General features: G+C 42.2%; 1 pseudogene; it reads left to right on the top strand.

Annotated features, from left to right (window-relative positions):
- The first annotated feature begins 1,536 nt into the window (after positions 1-1,536).
- On the top strand, positions 1,537-2,605 carry LOC103451239 (prohibitin-3, mitochondrial-like; annotated as a pseudogene).
- The last annotated feature ends 3,057 nt before the right edge of the window (positions 2,606-5,662 follow it).

Genomic DNA, 5,662 nt, shown 5'->3' with positions numbered 1-5,662 from the left:
AAGTTCAAATATCAAATTTGGCTTTCAATGTGCGGAATGTAGTAACATGGTAACACATTACTTCGCCGAGAAGGCTGATGAGATGACCTCTACCAACAAGGACTCGAAAACCCTTGTCGACCAAGACTTGGATAGGTAATCAGTTGGCCGAGAAGCAGTGTTGTTTATGCAAACTAAAAGTGCTCATTGATCGACTGATTCTACGGCTCCAGTGTTATTTATCCAAACTGAGGATGTCGCCAGTTGTCTTCACAGTGCTGTTTATCTAAACTGAAGATGTGTCGGCGAGAAAATAAAATAAAAATCTCAAGGTTGTTGAGAGGCTTCGCGTAGAGCGAGAGTTTGCGCAGGGCAATTTGTGTGTTAAATTAGATATGCCTTTAATGTTGCATGCGACTCTGTATTTATAGTGGCTGTAAACCCATTGGATGACGTGTTTTTTCCAACCAAAACTCCGTCTCCAGAGTTGTATGCACAGACGCATCCATGCAATTTCATAAAGAATTGCAATCCAATTACAATTCCTCCTTCAACCCATCATCTGGTTGTTCATCTCCTTCAACGCACGCATAATATTTCATGATGAGGCCACGTGCTTGCTTGATGAGATGTATTCTATCTCAAATGGAACTCTATGTTGATAACAAGAAGCCACGTGGGTTTGTCTCTGCCTTAGATGTTGCATGGATGCCTATCTCCATGTAATCTTCATTAATTCAAATGGAAAATCACAAACCAACTCAATTTGATTGTGAATCAATCCAATCATCATGTGCTGCATGCTTCTCAAATCAGATATGATTAGTTCAATCCCTTATCCAAGCAAAAAAGGCATGACTTTGTAGACTTTCACAACTCACGCACCATGTTAATCCCATTTAATCCATCTGGATCTCCTCAAACTCAAAAGATCTCTCTCAAGATAATTACCATGATTAAAATTAATAGTAATATCAAGAAAAATCTGTTTAGTTTTGGAGTCATATAATGGTTTCAATGCAATGGGACGATAGTGTAAAATCAGATTCAAACAGTATGCCTGAATTGTTTGTACAAAATTATGTTGTACCATATATTGGGCCTCGATATTTGGGCGTATATTTGGGCTTCATCACTAAGCCCACGATTTATGTAAGAGGGGAGGGAACCCTTACTCTATAAAAGGGATCCTCCTCACCTTCACTTGGGGGGGAGAAGAAGAGAGGAAACAAATAGAGAGGCAGAAAATAATACAGAGAGCAAATACTAAGCCTCTATAGCCTCCATGCATATTGTAACCTTCATCAACATTTAACGACATCAGTGTGGACGTAGCCCAACTTGAGGTGAACCAAGATATATCTTTGTGTTCTTGTGCGTTTGTGTGATTCACGGTTGAATTTACGTTAGTCCAAGATCCGTCGGATTTTATGCATCAACATTTGGCGCCATCTGTGGGAATCGACACGAAAAGCTATGTCGGTTCTATTTCATTTTTTTCATTTCACCACCGTGAATCTGCAATCCTTTCTCTCGAATCTTCTCATCGTCACCAGGATGGGAAGCAACCAAGCTGCCATGTCCTTCCTCACCAACCTCGTGAGCGCGGCCTTCGACCTCGGCGCAGGGGCCACAATCCTCAACTCTTCACTCTACACCGTTGACGGCGGCCAGCGCGCCGTCCTCTTCGATCTTTTCTGCGAAGTCATCAACGACCCTATCGGCGGAGGCACCCACTTCCTAATCTCATGGCTCCAGAAGCCCTACATCTTCGACATCTACACCCGGCCCCACACCTTCTCCTCCGTCTCCGGCACCAAGGATCTCTAGATGGTGAATCTCACCCTCCGTGTACTCTCGCGCCCCGAGTTCACTCAACTCCCTTAGATCTTGAAAACCTTAGGGCTCGAATAGGACGAGAAGGTATTTCCCTCCATCGGCAATGAGGTCCTGAATGCCGTTTTTGCGCAATTCAACACCGATTAGCTTCTCACCGAGCGCCCTCACGTGTTAGCGCTCGTGCGCGAGAGCTTGATTCGCCACGCCATGGATTTCAACATTGTTCTGGATGACATGGCCATCATGCACTTGTCGTACGGGCTGAAGTTCTCGCGCGCCGTGGAGGCGAAATAGGTGGCTCAGCAAGAGGCGGAGCGGTCCAAGTTTGTGGTGGCCAAGACTGAGCAGGAAAGGCCGGCTGCAATTATCCGGGCACAGGGTGAGAGCGAGGCTGGGAAGCTCATCTCTGATGAGACTGCATGGGCGGGTATAAGACTGATCGAGCTGAGGAGGATCGAGGCATCCAGAGAGGTTGCTAACACGCTTGCCAGGTTCTTGTTTCTACATGAACTGGTCGGAACACCCGGACGAGTTCGAAAGAAGTCTGTTGGTAACCAATGAAAATGATCAGTTTCTAGAACTGAAGGATGTCGTTGCCAGAAAACAGACGTTGGCTTTTCAGTTGAAGCCCAAGGTCATACAGGGAATCGCACTATTGGCAACAGGTACGGCCCGCAAGGTCAGCTACGACAGCCGGTCTCTGATTATCGACGGCCAGCGGAAACTCCTCATTTCTGCTGTCATTCACTACCCTCGTAGTGCTCTTGTATCTCTCTCTCGCTCATGAAGACAAGCGGTATTGCCATGACCTCCAAATCGCAATAGCTCAAGCAACTGGCATCCCTGACCTCCAAGCCACTACTCACCCATGTTGTAACCTGCAACTGTCAACCATGCCCAACCCACGGGAGAACATGCAAAAGATAAGAACTTTATCTTTTTTATTTAATATGTTATTGATACATGTTATGATCATCCACAATCCCATTGAAAAACCCACGGGAGAACATGCAAAAGATGATAACTTTATTTTTTTAATATGTTATTGATGTTGGTTATGATAATTGTTACAAGTGTCGACCACTTTCTTTTAAAATAAACATAACTTTAATCATTTCTGAATACTTTATTCATTATTTAAATGTTAGGATGAAACTTTAATCATACGTGAGTATAATATGTACCCATTATCTCACTGTTTGAAAAAAAAAACACACGAGGAAGATAAGAGCATATTTATATCCCTTTACAACTCATTGTTTATTATTTTAATATTATGTTAACAAAAAACATATCACATCACACATATTTTATTATTTTAATCCATTAGACACATGGGAAGGCTGATCACATTCACCTAAAAACCCTCTTTAATTCGTACACCCACTTACATCATTTTGAGTATTATTGTATTATTGCAATGATAATTTACTAGATGTACACCCACTACATCGCTTATTATGCCGGGTCACGACGCATACACATCATTACTACTATCATTATTTTACTGTTATATAAATGGCATTACTGCCTAAACGAACGGGGTGACATGTTATAATAATATGTTTTACATTATTATTAATGGTTTATCATACGACTATTTTCCATAACATGTGGCAAGTCTGACCAAATTACACCTTTTATTATTTAAATTTTAGGGTGACATAACTTTGGTGGTTCATGGCGCGGACTTAGTTGATCAACATTGTTACGAATGAAGTTATGGATCACTGAGCCACATGCTCATGGTGACAAAGATTTAGTCTGAACGGTGATCTCTTGTCTGACCAGACACCCACTTGCTCGGACACTCGCTTATTTGGACACCTATGTGCCTGGACTCCCTTGAGCTCGAACCTCGACTCACAGACCCAACTCAAAGACCCTACAGATGGCCCCGACTCGATGACCCCATGCATGGCCCCGACTCAAAGACCTGACTTGTGGACCCGATCCGCGGATCCGACACATAGACCCAATATGCGAACCCGACAAGCAGACCCGAGTCATGTCAAGAATCAACTCATAATGAGCGCACGCTGACGTCAAGTGCATACTCATAATAAAGAACGCCACAAGTCGAGCCGCCTCGCAACGAACACCGCCTCCAGCCTCGCAACCACCTTGCCGAGAGCATTACCTCTAGCCGAGCAACCTCGCAACGTGTGCTACCTTTAGCTAAGTATTGCTTGACGTTAAGCACTGTCTCATGTCGAGTACTAGTTCTGGACGGCATCTAGTCATTTCGACCCACACATGGATTGAATTTGAAGTCTCCAGCCAAAAGACTCTCTTGACTGAAAACTTGGGGGACTCCTGTTGTACCATATATTGGGCCTCGATATTTGGGCGTATATTTAGGCTTCATCACTAAGCCCACGATTTATGTAAGAGGGGAGGGAACCCTTACTCTATAAAAGGGATCCTTCTCACCTTCACTTGGGGGGAGAAGAAGAAAGGAAACAGATAGAGAGGCAGAGAATAATACAGAGAGCAAATACTAAGCCTCTATAGCCTCCATGCATATTGTAGCCTTCATCAACATTTAACGACATCAGTGTGGACGTAGCCCAACTTGAGGTGAACCACGATATATCTTTGTGTTCTTGTGCGTTTGTGTTATCACGGTCAGATTTACGTTGGTCCAAGATCCGCCGGATTTTGTGCATCAACAAATTCGAATGCTTGATTCAAATATTATGGAAATCAGTTATACTCGGAAATAGAAAATGGGTAAAGCTTAATCTAGTATAATTTTGCACGAATTTATTGAAATTGGACCTCGCTAGAAGGGATTAGGGTTTCATAGTAGTGGGAAAATAAACGAGAAATTACCTCTTAATATGGCTTCCCTCCTCTTTGGTATCTCCTATGAACTTTGAACAAGGGCCAACAACTTTCTCCTTTAGTTTGGAATCCTACCTTTGAGGTTTGGATGTCATAGATCCACCGCGACGACTGTGTTGATGTGCTTGTGGTGGTTATGGAATGAAGGGTCTTAAGCCATCTCTAATGGATAAGGCCATGTTTTATCCCCAATTAAGACAAAACCCAACTCCAATGCAAGGCTGGCAAAAAAACTGGACCCACCAGACCTTTTCTCATCCCTTTGGTCATTGGGCTAGGCATCCTTAGCCAGTTAACCAACCCGTTTGAGGGGCCCAGTTTATCAATAGCAACGGTCACATGACGCCAGCCTGACGTCATGTAGCCGTTGGATTTTGAATTTTTCTTTTTTTAAGACAAAATTTAAATTAAAAAAAAATTAAGTTCTTTTTTTTTTCTATAACTTAAAAGTGTAAGTCGTCTTTTCTACTCTATTTTGATGATTTTGTCATTTGGGTTTCTTACAAAGCTCACATCTCGGTTAAAATTTTTACTAGAGTTTTGATTTTTTTTATTTGTATTTTTGGAAAATTGCATACATATCGCATTCAGATTTGGCTCTTTAAGCAGGACTTAAGATTGAATGCTAAATTATTGTAAGTTTGTTTTCTTTTTCTTTTGTTTTCGCAAAACAAAATTTGAATTACAATCCATTATGATTTTCACTGTTCTAAAAATTACCGCCTAATGCCGCCTAGGCCCCGCCTAATGCTGCCTAGGCCCCGCCTAGGTGCTAGCCAGCTGGTTACCATCCCGATTAATGCCTAGGCATTTGAAAATTAAGAAATGAGCTCGCCAAGACCCGCCTAGGTTGCGACTCACTTAGACAGAAAATGGATAACTTTCATTTTGCATTCTATTCTTTTCAATAAATTGTAAGAGATTTGTTGAATACTTAAATGAACACATATTATATGCTTGTTTCCTATGTTTTCATTATGTTCCAATAGCTCATAAT

Source organism: Malus domestica, chromosome 12, assembly GCF_042453785.1.
Source record: "Malus domestica chromosome 12, GDT2T_hap1".
Lineage (NCBI taxonomy): Eukaryota > Viridiplantae > Streptophyta > Magnoliopsida > Rosales > Rosaceae > Malus > Malus domestica.
Note: the sequence above shows the minus strand (reverse complement) of the source record. Positions and strands in the feature narration are given on the sequence as shown.